Source organism: Ailuropoda melanoleuca, chromosome 2 (assembly GCF_002007445.2).
Source record: "Ailuropoda melanoleuca isolate Jingjing chromosome 2, ASM200744v2, whole genome shotgun sequence".
In the NCBI taxonomy this organism is placed as follows: domain Eukaryota; kingdom Metazoa; phylum Chordata; class Mammalia; order Carnivora; family Ursidae; genus Ailuropoda; species Ailuropoda melanoleuca.
Window position 1 is genome coordinate 142,699,717 of NC_048219.1, and position 24,831 is coordinate 142,724,547.

General features: G+C 41.2%; 1 long non-coding RNA gene across 1 annotated transcript; it reads left to right on the forward strand.

The window, feature by feature from the left end:
- LOC117801097 lies at positions 1 to 23,795 on the forward strand. The gene is made up of 5 exons (XR_004623496.1): positions 1 to 848; positions 3,573 to 3,624; positions 7,169 to 7,409; positions 8,132 to 8,221; positions 23,389 to 23,795. It is a non-coding gene; the product is annotated as an uncharacterized LOC117801097 (long non-coding RNA).
- The last annotated feature ends 1,036 nt before the right edge of the window (positions 23,796 to 24,831 follow it).

Sequence of the window (24,831 nt, forward strand, 5' to 3'; positions counted from 1 at the left end):
GTATGTCTTAGAAATGTCTTTTTTCCATCTTCACACTTAATTGTGTTTGGCTAGGTACAGTATTCTAGTTTATAACTGTGTTACAATTAAAACTTTTATTTCGGTACCTGGATTGCTGAAGAGAAGTCTGATGTCAGTTTGACTCTTGCTTTTTTGTGATGTGGAAGATAAATTGTTCCTGTTTCACTGGTATCAAGTCAAATCCTAATAATCCATTTTTCCATAGTGAAACTGAATCCCACAGGTCTGTATCTCCTTTTAATACTATCAAATGAAATTTCAGAGCCTGGCTCTTGAAATATAGAACCTCATAATTTTTTAAAAACTTTAACAAAGAGATGAAAAGATGTTTCTTCTCTGGTGCAGCAAAGGGAGAGATGACCTTCCTCATGTTAAAACTTGGTCAAAGGATCCAATGAGATACTGTCTTAAATGTGAAGTCTCACAAGGACATCAGTCTTGTTTCCTATGTGATATGAATCTTGCACAAATATTTACAATTGCTATCAGCTCATTCTGTCCTCTGTAATACAAATCTATTATCGGAATTATCATTTGAACAAAGGAGTCTTGTAGATGCTAGACATTTTAGAAATTGTTGTCATGTTATGTGAACATAACTTTTAATGACACTTGTAATTCTGTCTCACTTGTTAAGACTTGTTAAGATGGTCTTATTTGTTGTCCTGGTGCTAATGTTCTGGTCAACACTTATGTTCCTAGGTGGTATAAACATTGTCAGAATTATTCTTTCAAATCAGAAGAGGATCCTTGGCTTTCTGCTCTTCCTGTTTGCATAATGGACAAATAAAAGTCTACTTGCTGGAGTGCTTCGTGTAACAGAGAGTGTAAGTTTTGTTTCATTTACATTTCCACGTGGATGTGCAGTTGCTTCAACACCATCGACCAAAGTGACAATTTCTCAAACCAATGATGGTTTTATAAGATATTTCATTTCTAATACTTGAGGGCTATTCAAAACATGTGGCCTTTTCAGTCATTTGCAACATGTATCATTTCAGTGTGCTTCAGGAAATTTGGGAGGGGAGAAGAATATTTGATAACTATGAAAAGGCAAAGTGGCAGTTCCTTTAATTAAAAAAAAAAATCTTACTTCCCCCTCCAGACACACACCAAAGTCCGGGAGGTGAAAATCTTCCTGCCACAACCAAAAGTATTTTCTATATTACCATAGTGTTAAATCTTTACTATATCCATTGCTATATAGAATAGTCAGTTCTAGGGCATAGAACAATAGAAAAAAATAATACTGTGGAAAGAAAACTTCCCTCAGATCCATATGAACATCCATATCATCATTGAAAGTGATCAAATAGACAATGGCTAAACAGAACAGAATGGAGTACGGAAATAGAGGATCACTTGATTTATCACAAGGGTGCCAATATATGGTACAGGTTCAGAGGAAATTTGCATTGTAAAATTTGATAGACATTATCAAATTATACACCAGAAAACTTACACTAATTTATGCTCTAACTAACATGGTTGAAGAGCACTTTGTGGCCTATTCATGTAAATGTTCAAGGACATTTGAAAAGAATGGATATTCTGTTTATTGAGCACAGAGTCCTCTTTCTATGTATGTATATAATGCAATGCATTCATTATTCAAGCAACAAGTATTTACTGAATGCCTCATATATTTTAGGTACTGCTCAAGGCCCTTGGGATTTGGCTGAAGGCAAAATACCTACTTTCTTGGAGCTTACATTCTTGGGGGTAGGGAGACAGATAATAAACAGAAAAATAATATAATTTTATAGGGTTCTATGCTGTATGAAGGAAAAACCCAGGAAGATAAGGTGTCAGAGAGAGACTAAAGATGAGGGCTGTAGTTCACATGGGAGAGTCAGAGGAAGCTCTCTGCAGAGGTGACTTGCATGATAAGAAGGAGGAAGCCAAGCCAAATTTGAGGGGAAGGTGTGTCCCAGGTAGAGGCTCAGGGAGTGTGAAGGCCTTGGGCCAGGAAAGTGGATGGTGTGGGAGAGACTCAGAGATGGGCCAGCATGGCTGAAGTGTGTTAGATTGATGCTCAGAGAGGTAGGCAGGGACTAGATCATGCTGGCCTTGTTGCTTATAACAAGACATCTAGATTCGGGTACATTGTAATGGGAAGCCAAAGAAGGGTCTTCAGCACTGATGTGGCATGATCTGATTCATACTTATAAAAGATAACTTCATTATTGTGGGGAAATAGACAGGGGGCAAGAAGGGAAGCAAAAAGACATTTAGTTGTGATCAGAGGGACAGTAGCTTGGGTTAGGTGGTAGCTGGAGAAGTGGCGAATGTGACCAAAACTGGGGTGCCTCTGGATGATAGAACAGGACTTGCTGATGGTTTGGATGTCACGGTGGGGTGTGGCAAAGGGGAGGAGAGGATCAAGGATGATTCCTAGTTTTGGGGCCTAAACAACTGGGTAAGAGGTGTGGTACCAGCTGAGAGAGAGACGGCTGGGGAGGGAGACAGTGAGGGTAGTGGAAGAAAATGGTTTAAGTGCAACAACCCAGTGTCCACCAAGAGACAAACAGATAAAATGTAGTATCCCCATTCAATGAAATAGTATTCAGCTATGAAAAGGAATGACATACTGATACATGCTACAAGGCGGCTGAACCTTGAAAACATGCTAAGTGAAAGAAGCCAGACACAAAAGTTCACATATTGTAGGATTCCATTTATATGAAATAGCCAAAATAAGCCCATCTATAGGGTCAGGAGGTAGGTTAGCGTTTGCCAGGGTAGGGAAAGGGAAACGGGTGACTGCTTAATGGAGGTTTCCATTTAGGTCGACAAAAAAGTTCTGGAGCTAGAGAGTCGAGATGGTTGCACAACATCGGGGATGTCCTAAATGCTGTGAAATTGTGCACTTGGAAATGGTTACCGTGGTAAATGTTGTGTGTAGGTTCCATTGATCATTCTACAAAGATTTTAGGGAGTTGAATTCCTACTGTCCAGGCATTATTTTAAGTGTTGAGATTCAGTGGTGAATGAAGTTTGATACTGCAATTTTATTTTCCAGTTAACTCTTAACACTCTGAATATGTAGGCAAAATATCCCCCAAAATATTCCTGAATATACCAAATGAACTACCATCCCCTTTTTCTTAAAATGAAAATTTTATCTGATCTTGTTTTCTTTCAGGTCAGGTCTGGTTTTTTGTTTTTTGGGTTTTGTTGTTGTTTTGTTTTTTGTCTGTTTGACTCTCATGATGTTGGTTTTCCTTCATGTCTGGTGATCCTGTGTTATACTTTTCCTTTACTAATGAAGAACTAGGTCAGTTATATGTAAATGGCATGGATTTTATCTGCTTTTGTGTGAGTGTGCTGACAGGCCTTTCCTCTGAATGCAAGATCTGATATAAATTCTACATAGGTATGTAGGGACTGTCCCCAGGAAGTATCTGCTTAGAGATAAATGGGTGTGGAGCAGCACGTAGGATATTTTTTTATCAATCAGAATTCTTTTTCCTTTTTTTTTTTAGATTACAGATTTTTATTTTACTTTTTTTTGTTATTATAGTTGACATACAGTCTTATATTACTTTCAGGTGTGCAACATTGTGATTTGACAATTCTGTGCATTACTCAGTCCTTATCTCGGTAAGTCATCATCTATGCCCATACAACATTGTTACAGTATTATTAACTATATTCCCTATGCTGTACTTTTCATTTCCATGATTTGTTTATATCATAACTGAAATTTTGTACCTCTTAATTCCCTTTATCTATTTCACCCATTCCCCCACCCACCTGATTTTAACATGAATACCTTTATTGAATCATATCACTTTAAATTTACAAATCTAGGGGCGCCTGGGTCGCTCAGTTGGTTAAGTGTCTAACTTCGGCTTAGGTCATGATCTCAGGGTCCTGGGATTGAGCCTGCGTCAGGCTTTGCACTCATGGGGAGTCTGCTTGTCCCTCTCCCTCTACCCCTCCTCCCACTTGTGCACGTGCTTTCTCTCTCTCTCTCTCTCTCTCAAATAAATAAATAAAATCCTTAAAAAAATAAATTTACAAATCTAGAAGTCATTATGTAGTGTTATGAATAAATGATATTTGTATTATAAATACATATTTTTTTTTTTGAGAGAGTGTGTGGGGTGGGGAGGGACAGAAGGAGAGGGAGAGAGAGAATCTTAAGCAGGCTCCATGCTCAGCTCGGAGCCCCACACGGAACTCCATCTCAGACCCAGAGATCATGACCTGAGCTGAAACCAAGAGTCAGATGCTTAACCGACTGAGCCACCCAGGTGCCCCCAGGAAGTTTTTACATAATTACTTTGAATTTGTTCCTTCCAAATTTCATGTAGATCTCTAGAAATGTATTATCATAAAGCAGATTCTAGCTTCAGAAAAGAACATGTTACTTTAGCCTATCTTTTCTTTAATTGAAGTATAAGTAACATACAATGTTATATTAATTTCAGGTATACAACATAGTGATTCAGCAATCCCGTACATTACTCAGTGCTTACCATACACAGTACATGTAGTCATCATACAATGTTATTACAATATTATTGACAGCATTCCCTATGCTGTACTTTTCATCTTCATGACTTATTTATTTCATAACTGGAAGTTTGTACCTCTTTAATCCCTTTCATCTCTTTCACCCATGCTCTACCTCCCTCCCCCCTGGCAACCACCAGTTTGTTCTCTGTGTTTAAGAGTCTGTATCAGTCAGAATTCTTGATTATAAGTAACAGAAACTAGCTCTGGATAATTTATGCAGCAAAATAATTTATTGGTTGGCTATTGAGTAGCTTGCAGAATTGACCGGAAGGTTGAACATGAGGCTTGGAAAACCAGCAGGAATCAAAGGAGCCACAGCCAAGGATAGTCTGCTGGAACAGTGTGGGTAGGTCATAGCTGCCAGCCTTTGTGTGTATCCCTCCAGATTCAGGTTCCGGGTAGAACAACCAGTACTCCATTTGCCAAGCCAGAAAGCAGAGTTGTCTGCCAAGTATGTAGTAACCGCATGTGGCAGGCAGAAAAATGGCCCCAATGATACCCATGGCCTAAACCCTGAAACCTGTGACCATGTTCCCTTACATGGCAAAAGCAGTTTTGCAGATGTGATTAAGTTAAAAGAGTTTGAGAAAGGGTGATTATCTTGGATTATAGAGGTGGGCCCAATGATGTGATTCCTTAAAATAGAGAAGCTTTGCAGATGTGATCAGAGGGAGCTGTGACTATGGGAGAAGAGTCAGAGAGATGCCACATTGTTGTCTTTGAGGATAGAGAAGGGGGCATGAGTTAAGGAATGTGCTGGAAAATACAAAAAACAAATTCTCCCCTCGTCTCCCAAAAGGAATGCTGGACACCTTGATTTTGGCCTGGGACTTCTGACCTACAGAACTGTAAAATAATGAATTTATGTTGTTTTAAGCCTGTAGTCTTGTGGAAATTGGTTATGACAGCAATAGAAAGCCAGTACACCACACATTTGTGGTATTTCCCTGCCGTGATGCTGCAGTCAGGAAGGTTTTACTCTGGTGCAGGCCATGCACATTTTCTTCCTCGCAGAGTTACTTTGTCACCTCCCAGCACTTCCTCCTGCCTTTCTGTCTCCTCCCCAGGCCAAGCACTACTCAGTTTTCTTTCTGCCACAGTTTTGGGGCATAGGAAGGCAATGGGCCCCTTGTTCGGGATACAGTTCTTTAGTAAATTATCCTCATGGTTGATACAGAGCCTTTTCCTCTACTATTGTAAATGTCCTCTGAATTTGGAATCTCTCTGGATTTGTTCTTACCTTCCCATTCCCATTTTAATAATTTATTTGGTTCATATTGTGCAGCCAGTTTGGGAATGTGATTTTGCTTCATGCTTGTCAGTGTTGATTTCATTTAAATTCTATCCTCCAGATATTTCAAAATTTTCTGATAATAGTATCCTTTCTTGTTTAGTAGAGCTGTCTGGATTTCTTCTTTAAAAACAACATTTTCCCTCTATCATGGTAAAAAAATTGAGGAGCAAGGGAGCATGGTCTTAGGAGCTCAGTTCACCATCTTGATCCAATCATTGCCTGTTATGTAGGTTGATTATTCTGTACTTGGGCTCAGACAGAATCCAAAAGACTAGAAAGTTCCCTGAAGAGTGTGCTATATAGTCTAGTCTCAGCAGCATGTAGTGGTAGAAAGGCAGATTCATGATGGGGCAGGCCTAGGGAAATCCAAGAGGTAGCAGATGGAGCACAGGGGACCCAGGGGGGGCAGTGGCGAAGCTTCTTAATAAAAAAGAAAAGACAGACCTGGGTTCAAACCCCATTTTCTCATTGCCAGCTGTGTAACCTAGGCAAGTTTAGCATCTGTGAGCTTCAGTTTCTGCACTTGTACAATGGGGGGCAACACCATTTATCAGATAGGGTTGCTGCAAGGATTAAACAAAGATAATAATATTGGTTATTTACTGAGTGCTTTTATATGGATTAATCTTGTTTCATCCTCATTATAAAGCCTATTATACAGATCAGAAAACTGAGGAATAGTGAATTTAAGTGAAGCTGCTTAAGGCTTTAACCATTAAGTGGCAGATCAGGGATTTGAACCCGGGCAGTCTGGCTCTGTCATCTCTGCCCCTATACGCAATGCTACAGCTTACCCCCTGGATGAGGACTCTTGGGCTGAATGCTCTTCTCTGGCTCGTTAAATTCCCTGTGCATTTATAGGGTAGGGAGCCAGAATAATTTCAGGAACTGGGAACGGATTGAGTCAGTAAGAGGGACTAAGTGGCCCCAGTAATAGGCGAGTTGGAGCTAGTAGATCTTTGTAGGTTATTGTTTAGTATCTGTGTCTCGTGGCTTATTTGCTTGTATTACTTATTTATTTTGCAGAAGTAATATTTACATAACAGTAAAGTGCACGTATCTTAAGTGTACAGCTCAATGAATTTTCACATATGTACACACCTGTGTAATCACCATCCAGATCAGGAAATAGGAGTTTCTATCCCTCTCAAAAACTCTCTTGTGCCCACTCCCAGTCAATACCTGACCAAAGGCAACTCTTGTAGTAACCGCTATCATTATGGGTGGGATTAGTCTGTTTTTGAACTTCGTGTAAATGGAACGTACAGTTTGTACTCTCTCATGTCTGGTTTCTTTTACTTATTCTGTTTGGTTTTTATTTTGATAAAGAGCCAGATGCATTATAGGCCATGAATCTGTGAGCAGATGACCACACTTTGTGGGCAAAGATCTAAGATCTGCAAGTGTGACCCCCAGGGGCTCTGTACATGAGTACAGCATTCTCTGCATCTCGGTACCAGCTGTGAGATATGAGGAAGAAGAGGAAACACCTGCCATGCTAGAGCTGCCATGGGCTCAATGCCTTTCGAAGCCTCTCAGGACTCCCTGGACCCTGGTGTAAACCTTCCTGGTACGCTACAGGTGTAAAGTGAATATTAGTTCCTTTTGTCTTTCTGGGGTTCCCCATGAGCCAAATTTTAAGATGGGACAACTGCCTTAGTTTGGTTGAGGGTGGCACATTCTTTGCCCTTTTGCAGCTGTGCTAACATGGCAAACTTTGAATTGCTCTATACACTTGGGTGCAATAAGTGTCCACACCTCCCTTCAGCTTCTGGGGAAGCCATCTTCTCAGGGTAGGGCCCTGTCTGTTGCCCCGGGAAACACTGTCTTCCATCTTCTCCCATTTTAGGATAATTTCAGCTTCTTTTCTTGAAGAGCCAAGAACTCTCAAAGTCCTGGTTGGGGCTTTTTCTAGGATAGCTTTTGAAACACAAAGACGTGAGCATAAGACCATTTTGAGTCTCAGAAAAAAAAAGCTAGGTTTCCTTCCAAAGAGGGAAAGAAGGAGAATATCACCTTTTCTTTCTATCAAATAAGCCTCCAACAGAAATAAGAACAGGGCACAAGTGACTATGTCCATAATCCATCCTGTCCCAACAGCATGGGGTTCCTAATCTGCCCTCTGTGACTGACCACGGAGAACCTGGCAAAATAACACAGCCCCTTTCTTCAAATACAAGATGGTGCTGATGCCAACATTAAGGACATTGTCAATGGTAAATGGAATTAACTATTTGAGAGCTTGCTACTTAGGGCGTTGATAAGTGTGTTTTCTTTTCTTTTTGTCTGTAGGAGGAATTGCTTCACGGAAGTATGAATATCTTAAATTGGGTGACCCAGATTACAGGGCTCTGAGATTAGGGAAGTGATGCACTTTGCCAGGTAGGTGGGAAGCAGGGTAGGGCTCACAGAGGCTTTCCTCCCCTCCTCTATTGTTCTGAACAGATAAGTGGTATGACTTAGGAGGTACTGGGTGGTACCTCAGTGCTCTCAACAGTAGTGTCTGAACCTGACTGATCATTAGAATTACATGCACAGGATGAGAACAGTCCTACCCCATCCCTTACTTTGTCCCACCCAGAAGGGCAGGGGGAGATGAAAATGTTTATTAAAGAAAAGTTCCCTGATGATCAGTAAGGTTTGGAGGCTACTGTTCTAAGATATATTTCTGTCTGAAAGTCCAGTCGTTTAAAATATTTTCATATTATCTCACTGGGGGCATAAAAAGAGGACAGGGAAATTCATGAGTCACCTTGGGTACCCAGAAGGAAAAAAACTTTTGTGCAACTGTCTCTTAACCTTGTCATGTGCATTGTAAAGCTTGAATTTTTTTTTCCATGACAAAATTTTCATCAAGGAAGAAGAACAAAACCTACCAGTACCTCGTTTGAGTAATTGGTATCACCTTCATTCCGAAACACTTTTACTAGGCTACACCTTTAATTGGGAGTTTTTATTACATTCAAGTAAATTAGAATGATCAGGCATGCCTGAAAACTTTTCTCTTCTCTGTATCACCTCCTTAGTTTCTGCTATTGAAAGTATTTTAATACCTACCTCTCTAAGATGTACCCTCTGAAGATTCTGATGAGAGAAAATATGACAGACTCTTAGGACTGTGAATTGGTGGGACTGTGAACTGAGGATGTCGTTCCTAGCTGCTAGATTAGATCAGCACATGGAGAGTATGGGAATTAAAATTTTGATGGAAGATGGCTTAGGGGCAGGGGGATGGAACAAGCTACCATTCTAATAATGTTTTATTACCTATTGCTGTAATTGAAAGCTTGATTTGGGAATTTGTAATTGAATTTGGGAGCACTGAAAATTTAGGAAGAGGGCAGAATGGAGAAAGGCTCGGGGAAGCCAGAGGGACATAAGCATAGTACAAACCTAGGTAGGGGATGAAGAGGGACAGAACCAGAAAGTAAGAAGATCGTGGAGGTAGAAAGATACCAAAAAGAAACCATATTTCCTTCAGCCCCTCATGGGTCTTGCTGGTCAATTCACATTCCAACTTTTCTCCACTTCTGGTCACTATTTCATCCTTTTCGAAGTGAGAACCAAACTAGTTTTTGTTTTTTTGTGTTTTTGTTTGTTTTGTTTTGAGCTGGTTTCAGTACAGCTCAAAGAAGTCTAGGAGCTGCTTAGATATAGCCAGGAAAATAGCTAAATGTATCAGACTACAGTTTTGTCCTGTATTGTTTAGCTGCCTTATTGGGAGCCATGATTACAGATCTCTTACAAGCAGTCTGGAGTTTGGATGGGTCTTCATCGCTCATTTTTTTAAGGAAGTTTGAATACTGGCCTGTGCTGTTTAGTATGTATGTGTGTGTGTGGGGGTGTGTGTTTTGCATTTTTTTTTTTAAGTTTAGGATAATGAAGTCCTGTTAGAGCAAAACTGGCTTATAGCTGTTAAGAGGTTTGATTTTTGGTTTTGCTGTCATTTACAGCAAGGAAAAGAAGTTTAAAAAGTAGGTTTCTTGATTCTAAGCGCATTAGATTTATACCTTCTCACAATGAACAAAGGCTTTACTGAACATGAGTGTACGACTGTGAGGCTTCAGACACCAACTTTAATGTCAATGACACATCACTAGAATTTTCTTTTTGTCTAAAAATATTTTGTTTAGGACCACATGGGCTAGAATTAACACTTGTAACCTGATAACACTATTTCAATGGGATTACGTTGCTTTTGGGGCAGGGGAGTACTTAGTTTAGAATAGTCAGGAAAGCTTTTCTCCATTTTCTCATAATAGTAATGCAGATAGTGGGAGTACTTACCCCCAGACTGTTGTTGTGACCACTCCCTGAGACATCCTTGGCATGGCCACTCTGAAAAGGCAGATGGTCCATTCCCAGGAGACCTAGGTGCATGTCACCATCAGTCAGTTCCTGCCCTGGACTGTAAAAGCCCAATAGAGGTTCAATAGTCCAAATGGTTGACTAAGTTAGGAGAATTGTTTACCTGACCCCTCCTCTTTTCTTCCTTTTACTCTTTTCTCATTTCTTTTTTTTTTTAATGAAATATATAAAAATTGTTATCAAAAAGCTGGAAACAGAGAGAATTGTATAATGAACTCCTATGTACACATTACCCAGCTTCCCAGTTATTATTACTCATAGCCTGTCATTCCCCCATTCTCACTCCCCACTCCCACTGATTATTTTGAGGCATTGAGGTAAATCTCAGATATCATTTCTGCTGTATGTCAGCATGTGCCTCTAAAAGATATGGACTCTTTTAAAAAATATAACTACAATACCTTTATCACTCCTAAAAATATTGACAGAAATTCCTTAATATCATCAAATATCCAGTCAGGTTTAAATTTCCTCGATCACTTCTGGATTTTTCTGACTACTCCCCTGTGGTGGTATTTAACAAGTTCCTCTGTTTCATGTACTTCTGTAAGCTGAGTGTTAGACAAATTTGAGGATTGAAACCAGTGCACCTAGGATGATGGGATGGAAATGTGGGAAGAATCTAGGTTCTCAACAAGTCATTGAGCCACTGAAATAGCCAACCAATAGAAATTGCCACACCTCTGGACTTCTTATCATGTGAGGTTGTAAATTTAACCCATTTTTAGTTGGTCATTTGCAGCTATAAACAACTGATACACCACTTATATTCAAATGGATCTTCTATTTTTCTTTTTCCTATTTAAAGTCCTGATGTAGGAAGAAAAAAAAACTATATACTAAAAGGATGATACAGACCCTCAAAACATTGAATGATTAAAATAAACTTATGATGTCATATTTTAAGGAAAATCAGCTTTTGCTAGGATATAAGTTGAAAAAGCACACAACAACTTAAAAGTAGAGATGGAAGCCTAGAAACTTCTATATTAATGATAGGAATTGGAGTTAAAATATTTTCCAAGGATTATTCTCAATGTTCGTGACTAAGAGTTGACTTTGAGTGTTGGCAACAAAGGGAAGCTTTTCTCCTAATACATTATCCTGAACATAGCATTCTTATAAGTAGGAGAATTGGAATTTCTGAATCTCCTCCTTTGCAACAAAACAATTCCCAAGTTTGAAATTGAAGGCACAAGATGAGAATGCAGAGTGATAAGGATTTAATTAAAAACAATAGTACGATGTTGGAATTCTGTTGAGGAAGCAGTCATAGAACTGAACAAGTAAACTGTGCTTGCCCCTACTTCTCTTATTTTGCATTCCCAGACTGTGTTGTTTGGAAGCAAAGCTTTATTGTTTTTTGGTAAGTAGATTACACCTTTGTCCTTGCAGACAAGGTGCTGACAGCAAGTGGTTCCAGGAAGCCCTCAGTAACAAACGCTCTTTGTTTTGTGTGAGGAAGCTCCGGCTTGTAAATGGATGACATCAGTCGGCTTCCCATCCACTCCTCTGGATCCCTTAATGTACAGAGACTCATTGTTAATGACTTTCACTCTGAACAGCTGCTGGCTTCATTTACTGTGAAGATGGTGATCATACACCCCAGATTTCAAGTAATCTGTTCTGTTTTCACACCATGTGTCAGGCTATCCGCCCTGGCGTTTGATTAGAAAAATATCATCACTTTCCTTATGGAACAACCCCTCCTAACTTCTCTGCTCATGTGGAGTTTTCCCTACATGTCTTATTGTTTTGGATACCTCTTTAGGTGGTGTCCCTTCTCCTTTGCCCAATAAGCAAAATTCCCATATGTGTCTTCAATGGAAATATCCTCTTTTTAGTGATCCTGCCTAGAAGGGAATTCAACTCAGTCCATACTAAAATTAGACTCAAATTAGTAAGGCAGGAGTCTACCTCTCTGTGGAAAGCTGCCTGATCACTAACTCTGAGCGAGTTAAATGTTTATTACCAGAATAAAGATCACAACCTTTAAAAATGCACGAGGTGATGCATTTGAGCAGGTGAACATAACTAATCTTGGAAAAGTCACTGAAAGGAAGAAGTCAGAGTTAGGGTTCAGTCTTAGAGATTAGATAACAGCAAAGAGCAACTTCAGAGCCCGCTGGGGTGCTGTCTGCAGGTGGGGACCAGGTGATGGACTGACTGTTTACTCTGACAGTGTGGCTTGGAGAACATGCTAGAATCTCTGGTGTCTTCTATGCATTTAATGCACGAACACCACAGGTGCTTAGGAGATACTTGCTGAACTGCATCGACAAATATAGTGTTTACTTGGATCTACTATGTTTGCTACACCAGATAAAAGCATTTCAACCATCTTTTCTAGTTGAGGGTATCAAAGCATGTGTGAAATGCCACGAAGAATGTTTGTACTTGATAGTTTTTCAGGGAGGTAGGGCTTTGATTTTCCTGATTTTTGTTTTCTTACTTGACTTTGTAGTGAGAATATTAGAAAGAAAATTTAGGAGAGGACAGACAATCCTTGGGTGAAAGGAGACTGGTGATGGTTTGGGACAGCTGAATAAATAAAATTTATTTATCTGGATCCCTGGGCCTTACCCAAGCCTTTTTACAACTACCAGGTGTTTTATAGACACATTTTTCTATGAAGTAGTCAAACTGTAAACAGAGTGAATCCTGACTGATTATCATGTCTTAAAAAAGACAGAGATGGAGGAGAAGAGAAGCACCACCACTGTTTTCCTAATAGAAATATCTTTCTTTTGTCTTTGGAAGCACAGGACCAAGGGTGTGAGGGCAGATTTGGGGCTGTGGACTGTCATATGACTATAGCCCTGCTTTCAACCCATCCTGATTACGGGTTCTGCGTAGGTACGTCCCGAGCATGTCAAGGTGGTGCTCTGGGAGGAAACTGCACCCATGCACTCCAAGCACCATCCCACAGAGTTTTGTACGTACGATGGTAGGTGCTCAGTAAATGGTTCTTGGGTAAATAAAGCATCGTGTGTTGTTTAATAATATTTGTGAATGTTCTAGCTTCTCTTTCATATTCATAAGTTTCTTGGGTCAAAGATTACATTATATGCACCCAAATACCTCTTGGTGTAAAGATGTATGCACTCAGTAAGTGTTTGTGTCTGAGTGAGTAGAGGAAGGGCCAGTTGTGAATACCATGGGAGACTGTGTGTTAACCTCCATGCCATATCAGCAGTGTTGCCTACTTAGCAACAGAAAGGTTCTCCCAATTCCTTTCAAGGTCTCACAGATTCGTGGTAAGAGTTGGAAAAGGACTTGAGAGACTTTTTAGCCCAGATTCTTTGTTTCATAAATGAAAAAATTAGGTTTGGAGAGATGGAGCAACTTTCCTAAGATCATATAGCTAGCCTTTGGCAAAGTTAAGAAAAAATTTGAGTCTCCCTGAAAGCCATTTTTCTTTCTGAAGTATTTTATTTTTATTTTTAAAAATGTATTATTATTTTTTTTTAAAGAGAGAGCATGCATGTTTAGGAGCAAGCAGTGGGGAGGAGCAGAGGGAAAGGGAGACAGAGAACCTTAAGCAGGCTCCACACAGCATGGAGCCTGATGTGGGGCTTGATCTCATGACCCTGGGATCATGACCTGAGCCGAAATCAAGAGTTCGGACATTGGATGTCAGATGCTTAACCGTCTGAGCCTCCCAGGCACCCCCTTTCTGAAGTATTTTAAAGTTTTAATACAAGATTTCGTTTCCAGGCTATATATATATGTCCTCAAATAGTTGTTATAATCAATTATTCCTCAAGAAAATTCTAAAAGCTTTTAGCTAGTTATTTCCCATATGACACATTTCAAGATGTTAAATAAGTTCTCACTGAGGCATCAAGATAAAATATATGACAAGCAAAAGAAAGGAGCCATAAAAGGATAGAGATCTTCAAAGAGATTATCCAAAAAGTGGTAACATGACTCAAATCCTTTGCCTACATTCAAGGTAGAAAGAGGGGCTCGATACACAGCACCCGTCTTCCCCACCCAAGCTCTGAACGAATGGGGAAACAAAATGGAAGGTAGCAGATAGAGGCCCAATCTCTCCTTTGTTACTACAAGACACCAAGTTGGAGGCTAGGGCTTAGTGTGGCACCAAGGGCAGCTCCTCACTGAACCCCAGGCTGACCTTCTGAACAGAACAGATACATGACTGAGGGGAGGACCAGTGCCAGAGGAAGAAGGGGGGCCAGGCTAAGCTTTCCCAGGGAGTGAATAGTGTCAGTAAGTGGCACCAGGGTGTTACAGCTAGTGCAGGACTCTTCATAAGCATGGGGAACAGCTGTTCCCTACAACAAAATATCAGGGGGTCAAGGATTGGGAGGGAAGATATGTGAAGACAGTTTTTCTGGAGTGTAGTCTAAAAGCCCCTCTCACCCCAAAGTTGCTTTCTCACTAAAAGTTTTCATTCAAAGAGCTTTACACACATCTCCTGCAGCTTGGAGTAGACTTGTGACTGGGTGGGTCAGCACGGGGGATGGAGAAGGAAGGGGGGGAGGAAAAGGGGGGGTAGGGAGAGAGGGAGGAGGAGGCACTGGAAGAGAGGGGAGGAGGAGGGAAGGGTAAGGGAGGAGGGAGACGGAGAGAGAAGAGGTGAGGAAAGGAGAAAGAAACTTAGCTCCTGTCCAATAGGGCCACCTAGAGGAGCTCTTAGGCTTCAGCAAGGAGCAGCGGGAGTTGTGATGCGGAGCTGAGGGAGTTTCAGCTGATGAAGGAACTTCAGTTGAGAGATCCCCAGCATGGGGGGATGGTGAGTCTCTGAGGCACTGAGAGAGCACCCCACACCAGAAGGAGGCACCTTTCAGTTTCACAGCCTAGCTCCTAAAGAGAGAAGCTACCCTAAGAGATGACCAGTCAAGGAAGAACTTTTCTCCCTCTTCCCCCGCTTACTTCTCTTCCCTCTGCCTGCCTTGACCCAGGAACAAACCATGGCTAGTTAAATGGTGGCAGACAACTGGAAACACTAGGTGGAGGAAAGGAACAGATAGACCCTGTCCCCTCCTCTAGCTTCTTGGCTGCAGAAGGCCCCAGAGGGGTGAAGGGAAAAGTGTCACCTTTATTTGTTTATTTTTAAAGATTGTATTTATTTGAGAGAGAGAGAATGAGCAGGGGAGGGGCGGAGGGAGAAGCACACTCCCCCGCAAAGCAGGGAGCCTGACGCTGGGCTCTATTCCAGGACCCTGGGATCGTGACCTGAGTGGAAGGCAGACTAACTGACTGAGCCACCCAGGCACCCTGAGAAGTGTCACCTTTCAATCTGATTCTAGGATTGATTATTCTACAAGATTGGATATTCTAACTTCTTAATTGGGACTGTGTTGGAGACTTACAGTGGCTGTACGACTTTTTATTACCAAAGAATGGTTAAAAACAAGTCATAGGATTATGGAGGTTTTCATGCAGGGGCAAGGGACCAACTAGCGCCCCTGAGTAATTCTAAAAGAGACAGTGGGAATCAAAACAGTTGCAGTCCAATTAGAACAGATTATTTTTGTCTTCAAATTGAACCAGCCTGTTGACTTGACTTTGTTGGTTTTTATTTCTCTAGCCCACCATCATGGGCTTATTTGTGGTATCTACATTTATTAAGCATGCTGCCTAAACCAGTATGGGAGACATTAAGAACACTGGAAACTCCCAACTAAGTAAAGGCCAAATCCCCCGGATGGCATTGCTGGGTCCTCCCCTGGTGTGCATGCACAACAACTCCTGGGCTACTCCTGCAGCAAGTTGTGATAAACACACTCTACCCAGTACCCGTAGTCTTCCTGTGATCTCTCTCTTCTCAGCACACTCCCCCAGCAAATGGCACTGCTAATTACACCTGTTGGTGAGTAAACCAAATGAAATCTGTTAAAAGTTCCATCCAGTCCTGCCCAAAACCAGGCAGAGGAGGCCATCTTGAGTTCCCATTACCATCTCCCAACACCCTTTGCTATTTGATCAGAATAGTTTCCCTCTGTAAGACATTAGTGATTCCCAAGGCTGCTTTAAGAAGTTTCTTTATTTATTATATGTGAAGTGATTGAAAACTGCCAATCACAAATCTGGCAATCCCCTCTCATGAGCTTAAAGACCGTTCTGATTACGATAATTACATTTTTATGAATATCCTACCTAGAGAGTAACAATTTTACTATGTCAGACGCCACCACACAAAGATGCATCAATTTCATCTGCAATGAAAAATAGAGCCTAATAGCACAGTTATATTTATATGATAGTCAAACATCAAGATGCAACATAAGTACTTCAACTGAAAGAATTCTGATCATTATTTAACCTTGAGATGATGATTAAGGGTGAAGGCTTGTCAGCTTTCATGAATTATTTTTTCATGGTTTTTGCTGTTTTGATTTGATTTTTAATACTCCATAATTAACACTTATTAACATTTGGATTCCACCCCCCCCATGTTATTGTGGGCAAGGCAACAACAGCAATAACAACAAAAGATTAGTGGATATGATTAATGGTCGAAGAAAGAGTATTGGGAAATCACAAGACATAATTATGTTTCAGGTACCACAGTGCCATGCCAACTGGTTTTCTACTTAGTTAAGTTTCCTAAGCCATGATGCAAGTAATGGGCACGGTATTAGGTTTGATGCTATATATACATATTAGTTTAATGCAGAGAAATGTGTTCCATTATTACAGATAGTGATCAGGGCAGTTAAAACATGTGTCTGAGAACCAGTACGGTAAACCTTCACGTAGAAGCCTGTTAGAATGCAGATTCTCAGGCCCTACCTTAGGCTTGCTGAAACAGAATCCCTAGCAGTGGGGCACAGGACCCCGTCTCAGTAAGCCCTCCAGGGGATTCTCTGAGGTTTGAAACCACTGTTCTAGGACATTGTAGCTATTTCCATTGGCCACAGTGAAACATTGGTGTGTTGGAGGCTGAAGCCCAGCATCAGTGTAGGCATCCCCCTTCACTTCAGGATTATGTGCTCCAGAGGAGATTAAGTGAACAGGCTGTTTTGATCAAGTCCCTGAGTCCCCGGGTTCCTCTTAAGTGGCTCTTATCTTCCCTTTAAATCTCCTGAGGTCACAAGCCATAGTGTCTTCCCATTAGCAGTCATAATTGTTAGTTCATCCTCCCTGATAGATGTTTATGATTCCCTTTATAATGTCAAAAGATTTCCATCACCCTGAATCCTTGCTGATCTTTCTTCTGTGCTACAACCATTTCCCTAAAGTCACCTTGAGCTACTTAAAAAATTTAGCATCCAACGTGGTGCTCTTTTGTATATCTTGATGGCACTACCTATGCTGTCATCTTTTAATAGCACTCTGGATCAAAATTGTGAACTGGAGCTCACCAGAAAGTTGCATGAATAGAGGCCACACATTGCAAGCATAAGCTAATTTTTTAAGAAAAGTATTTTAGAGACAAATAGCATTCTGATAAATCAGTATGCATGGGGTAGTGTAAATAGAGTATTTAGTGTGACAAAAAGTAGATGCCATCTTACGATTTCATCTTCCTATTATTTTATATATGTAAATCATATATATGTATATGACTTTATTCTTTTAAAGGCCCAAATGCAGGGGTAAAACCTTAGAACAGAGATTCTGAATCTGGAATGTGCATCAGAATGACCTTGAAGCATGTTAAAAATACAAATTCTCAAGCTTGGTTCAGCAGTACATGTCCTGAAATTTGAGTGACACAGAGAAGACTGTCATGGTCCCTCTGCAAGGATAACATGGACATTTGTCAAGCGTTTCACATTGAAAAGAAATTCTTGGGTTCCAAGAGTTTTTTTTTTCAAGATTTTATTTATTTATTCGACAGAGATAGAGACAGCCAGCGAGAGAGGGAACACAAGCAGGGGGAGTGGGAGAGGAAGAAGCAGGCCATAGCGGAAGAGCCTGATGTGGGGCTCGATCCCATAACACCAGGATCATGCCCTGAGCTGAAGGCAGACGCTTAACCGCTGTGCCACCCAGGCACCCCTCCAAGAGAGTTTTATTTGGGTAGGTTTGAGGTGGAGCCCAGGAAACTATTTAACAAGCACTCCTTAAGTGCTTCAGTGGTCTGGAACTTTCATTTTGAGGAACACTGCAAATCTAACTCAGAAGATGAGGAAAACACATGTGAGTGTGAGGCGGTAAGGCTCAACGCATTCACAGCAATAGTACCTTCTTTGGGTCCTTGTGATGCATTATTTCAGGCTTTTGAGCAGGACATGTATTCCACCTCATTCTAACGTTATTTGTATATTCGCCTCTACCCCCAAAGGACTGTGAGCTCCCTGAAACATGGGAATTATGTTGTACTGACCTTCGCATCTTCAGCTGGACTCTCCCCCTGCCTTCTCACTCCTGAGAAGGTACTCAATGATATTGTCAGATGAACAAAGACAAGAAAGATAAAAGTGCAGTTGGGAGAGTGTGACTGAAGTCTGGAGGGGTAGTCTTGGCCCCCTTCACCCACAAGCGGTTCGACCTTGGCGTCACTTCCTCCCTCAGTGTCAGCCCCGCATTTGCAACAGGGGAGATCAGTTTCTCTCTCCTTCATGGGGCTGCCGCAGGGTACACTCGAGGGATTGTCTGTGAAAATGCTTTGAAATTCTAGAGCCACTTATTTCACTTTTTTTGAACACGACTCATTTTGCTCTTTGTTTCCCCTATGAGTGAGTGCTGGGTTGTATGAGTGAGGCAAAGAACACAAAGTTTACTTCTGGCCATTGTGAGAAAGCAAATTCTATGATTTGGAATTTGAAAGAAACCACATGACTCTTCCAACTTCAAGAGTAAAAAATAAATTCAATACTAAAAATTTATAATATGAATGGAAGAAATACTCTACGAATAACGAACAGTGGAAAGGAAGGGAGATACACTGGGAAGCAAATTATTCACATTGCAGTTTGGGACTTCTAGAAATGTGTGTTTAGTGAAATGATGTCTGAATTTTCATGGATCCACTGAGATCACCTGAAAAGGTACCAAGTGTCTGATAAGATGAGAGGACAAGTACACATACATCCTTTTAAAAATGTCAAAATAGTGGTTATGACCACCCCTTAAGGTGTAAAGAATGAAAGAACTGAAGGAAATTAGATCACTTATGAAAGGCAGTGTCCCCCAACTGGTAAATCCTGGGTCTGGGACTAGAGCCAGTCCATAGCCCAATGAGGAAAATAAAGGCAGTGTACTAAGTTTTCCATGAAGTTATGTTTATTCAATTGAGCCTACTATCTTAATACTCTAAGATTAGGTCTCCCCTTGTTTGGGCTTATTAAAATGTCCTTGTTTTTATGAAATGTCAGTGTTTTTTTAAACTGACAAATGGAAAGTTGACAATATTATGGCTTCCCATTCAAATTTATTTACTCAATCTCAAGTATGAATTCTGGATCCATTCAAGGCAAGTGGCTTGAGGCAAATTTCTAATCCATTCAGGCCTTGATTTCTCCACGTGAAGCCACAAAGATTAACAACATATGCAATAATATTTGCAAAGACCTTAGCACAATTTGTAGTACATAGTAGATGATTAAGAATTGGTGGTAGTTATATGAAAAATGGAAACAATAATTGTGTTGTCATCTAGATAAGTAAATTAGGTAATGGGTCATATGTTTACACTACTATATTAGATATGTTTTTCCCTTTTTCTTTGGTGGCCCCATTTGGGACCTATCCATGCCTTTGCTCTAAGAGTAAGTCTAAGCAGGAAGCACCTAGGGACAATTTCCTTTCATGCACACAGCCAGCCAGCTTGTGTCGCTGGTGAGGAGCATTCTAGAACCAGTGGCAGAGTGGCGTTGTGCCTACTAGCTGAAGTTCCTGTTAGATCTAGAATCCAGACCCTTGGTTCTAGGACTAGTACTTCCCATTGTATAATATGTATCTTCATATTTCCAATGCCTAATAAATCATAGTTACTCAGTGTTTGTTGATTATTTGAATGAATAATTGTAAAAATGGACCTTTGGGAATATAATAGCTCCATAAAGGATTAGGGTTTCCCAGCCGTCTGCTGCTATTTGTTTCAGGTACCTATCTTAAATAGATTGTATTTTGACAGGTGACCTTTAACTTACTCAATTGCTTGGAGACAGAAAACAGGAAGAGGGTGGGAGTCCCTCATGACTAAAACACATTTATGTTGATGGATATGCCGGGTGTTCTGACAGGCATCTTCCTGGTCCAGATTTAAGCTAAAGTGAGTTTGATGTCTTATAATGTCCAGACTTGTTTCCCAGGCCCCTCAGGGGTCAAGCATGTTATCTGGGTGGGTCACACTGTGGGGCCTTTAACTGAGTCTAACACAATGCGGGCAGTGTAGTGACTGAACTGAATTCTTCTAGAACTATCTGTAGGCCACTCTGGGAGTACAAAGGAGCAAACACTTTTGCTGTCTTACATTGGTCTGGGATTCTCCTGTCACTCTTATGGAAAGCTGGTGGCTTAAGCAAGTTTTTAAGATACCTACTTTGGTTGGTTTTTGTATCAGAAGCTGGGAAGGCCAGTAATACAAGAACCAGTTTTATTTTTTTAAAAAAAGATTTTATTTATTTTTGCATGAGAGGTAGAGACAGAGTGAGAGAGCATGCGTGCATGAGTGGGGGGGGGTGGGTGGAGAGAGGGGAAGAGGGAGAAGCAGACTCCTCACTGAGCAGGGAGCCCGACGTGGGACTTGATCCTGGGACCCTGGGATCGTGACCTGAGCTGAAGGCAGATGCTTAACTGACTGAGCCACACAGGTGCCCTACAAGGACAGGTTTTGTGGGACCTGAAGCTTCGACAGTTTAGGTGCTATATAAGAAAGTTAATATAAAATCATAAATAATGTAAATTTTGATGTAAAAAGGAGTACTTATTAGAAGGGACCCTTGTAAGTGGAGGTGCCAAAGCTTGAGCTGCGTTAGCTTCCTGTGAATGTGCCTCTGGAATACTAGGAGCAGAATTTTAGGACCAAAGAACTTGTGATAGAATGTTGATGGACGGGGCATTTCCAAACACTTACCAGTAAGAGAAACGTGTACAGGCATCTCCTGATTGTCGAAAACTAGCATTAGGCCACTTCACTTTTACGAAAGAACTACATTAGTACCTGTTTTTGCTAACCGAAAGAAAGCTGAAGATTTTTGTTTTTAGGACAAAGGGCAAAATGTGAAAATAGCGTTCAGTGTTTGTTTTGCCGCAACCTGTTGTAGAAGCAGCACACCCCCCAAAACAATGCGTGGCCCCGCCAGGCTCCTTCCCCTGGAACCACGCGGCATCTCAGCAGCAAGCCGCAGGAGCTCTGAACTGTGTGTGAGAGCATCTGTGCTTCATCTCCATTTATTTTGTGCATCCATTAGCAAGGTGTGTCCTCAGGTACCAGAAAAGCCTAAGAGGGGTTGTTTTGGGGGTCTGAGAATGCTTAAAAATTTTTTCATATAAGTTACTGGTAATTGCTTCTTTGCTTTACGCCATTTCAGCTTAGGAAAGTTTTCTTAGGAACACTCTGCTTTCAGGTAGTGCGGGCAACCTGCAGCTGACTCTAGCACCAGAGATCAACACGAGGACCAAGTACTCAGAGTGCAGGAAGAGAGGCTGTGGGGAAGGCAGAGAGAAGGGGCCACTCTAAATTTTGCATCCCAAGAAGCCTTCAGTTATAACTGGGATGTCAGGAAATGGGGGGAATCCCTGAGTTTATTTTACAAATTAAAAAACAAAAAGACATTATTTATTGGCCACCAAAGCTTTTTCTTTTTTTAATTTTATTTTTATTTTTTTAATTTTTTTATAATAATATTTTTTTATTATATTATGTTAGCCCTCCCCACCAAAGCTTTTTCTAAGTACTTCTCTCCCCCACCCCTCAGTTTTCCTGTAAAAAGTTTTAAAAAACTTTTTTGGGGCGCCTGGGTGGCACAGCNTGGGTGGCACAGCGGTTAAGCGTCTGCCTTCGGCTCAGGGCGTGATCCTGGCGTTATGGGATCGAGCCCCACGTCAGGCTCCTCTGCTATGAGCCTGCTTCTTCCTCTCCCACTCCCCCTACTTGTGTTCCCTCTCTCGCTGACTGTCTCTATCTCTCTCTGTCAAATAAATAAATAAAATCTTAAAAAAAAAAGTTTTAAAAAACTTTTTAAAAAGCAATTTAATTTGCCCACTGAGATGAAAGAAGAAAAGAAAACAAATAATCCCTTCGGTGGGGGGGATTATAAAGTAGTCCCTTTCCCTTCTTAATAGAAAGCTCTCTGTCACTTGGGCACCCGTGCCTGGTGGGAACAGGGGGCTGCCTCCTTAACTTCCACTCAGAGACCATTCGACTGAGACGGTTGTGGTGGGACCTGGTTAGATTGCGGTGAGGCCGGCACACCCTAACCGCTCATAACAACTTATTGAATGGATGGAGGAGACAAACGAATGATTCCACTTTGAACCAATGAGGCCAGTTTTGAAAGCAATTTTTATTTCTAAGACTGTTGTAATTCAATTTTGTTAGACTCTTTGGAATGCACTGAAAATTCCTTCCTGAATATGGCCTGGGTTTGATGGTGAAGGGATTAGGGAATAGAATGGAACGAATTTTCACTGAGCACCTGACCTATGCCTGTCATTTTGCCTGATGTTCTGTATGTATGTATGTATGTATTTAAACTTTGTAACCATTTTGCAGTTGAGGCAGCTAGAGCCCAGAGGGCTTAAACACCTTGTCAGTGGCCTTACAGGGAGCGAGTGGCAGAGCGAGGGTTCAGATCCAGGTTTGTGTGTCCTGGGCTTGTCCTCTGACTCTGGGACTTGTCATTTGGCCTTTTCTTTCCAGCAGATGGGAAAGACACATAAGCCAAGACTTGTGCTACAGGTGGGAAGGATTGTCCAGAAGGGAGCGTGGTGAGGTGAGCAGCCAGGCCGCTTGTTTGTTGGTGCTATAGGATTTGGCGTCTTAAATTACTCATCTGTCAGACCAGGACGTGGAGCTAGATGACCTGCAAGTGGGGTGACCACACAGCCCAGTTTGCTCCGATTCGTACCTGATGTGCCACAGCAACAATTACTAGCACCCCCTTCCACTCTCAGAAGGGAGTATAGATCCACTTGTGGGTCCTAAATCTGAGGCTGCCCTGTATAGAATGTTCTTTCCAGGTCTTACTTTCTGTGATTTCAAATGGAATCTGATAATTTCCCTGATGACTAAAGCAGCATCAATTTTCATTTTCCAGGCCTGGCAGGTGTAAGGGACTGCCTTCATGGGAGGTGACCTTTGTGTGGAGGATGCTTTGCATTTCTGGTACGGACAGTCTGCCTGCTGTTGCTTCTCTCCTCTACAAGTACACTAGGAAATGCCCTTCCAGTCAGCTTGGCTCCAGTTAATTTGGGATAATTAGGTAAATAATTTGTTTCCTACTTTTACTCAGATTGGCTATACTTATTGAGGGCTAGAGTAAGTCAGGCTAAGTACTGAGTGCATGATCTCATTTTTTAAAAATTTAAATTCAATTAACTAACATATAGTGTATTATTAGTTTCAGAGGTAGAGTTCAGTGATGCATCAGCCTTATATAATACCAAGCGCTCATTATATCATGTGCCCTCCTTAATGCCCATCACCCAGTTACCCCATCCCCCCTCCCCCACCAGCCACCCTCAGTTTGTTTCCTGTGATTAAGAGTCTCTTCTGGTTTATCTCCCTCTCTGATTTCATCTTGTTTTATTTTTCCCTCCCTTCCCCTATGATCCACATATGAGTGAGATATTATGATAATTGTCTTTCTCTGATTGATTTATTTGGCTTAGCATAATACCTTCTAGTTTTACCCACCTCGTTGCAAATGGCAAGATTTCATTTTTTTTTTGATGGCTGAGTAGTACTCTATTGTATATATATACCACATCTTCTTTATCCATTCATCCATTGATAAACATCTGGGCTTTTTCCGTAGTTTGGCTATTGTGGACATTGCTGCTATCAACATTGGGGCACAGGTGCCCCTTTGAATCACTACATTTGTATCTTTTCAGTAAATACCTAGTAATGCAATTGCTGGGTCATAGGGTAGCTCTATTTTCAACTTGTTGAGGAACCTCCATACTGTTTTCCAGAGTGGCTGCACCAGCTTGCATTCCACCAACAGTGTCAGAGGGTTCCCCTTTCTCCACATCCTCACCAATATCTGTCATTTCCTGACTTGTTAATTTTAGCCATTCTGACTGGTGTGCAGTGGTATCTCATTGTGGTTTTGATTTGTATTTCCCTGATGGTTAGTGATGTTGAGCATTTTTTCATGTGTCTGTTGGCCATTTGTTACATTATCTCATTTAATGCACTTGTTAATGTGGTGAGATTGTTACTTACCCTGTGGATAAGGAAGCTGAGGCTCAGAGAAGTTTGCAACCTGCAAGTAAGAGGTGGAGGCAGGTCTTCCTAATCTCTTAACCGTTATGCTGTATTCAGATACGGACACACATGTGTGTGTGCACAGCAGATAATTTAAAAAATAATCAGGCCTCCTAAATTCCCATTGGCCTTTCCTGTATTTGTCAGTGTCAGTGCTGGTCCTGGTAGTTTTCTTGCCCATTGTTCCAACCATCTGTCTTTACCTTAGAGTATCAGCATCTGGCTCAAGTAAACACACAGAGGACTGTGACTAGGATGCAGGTTCCCA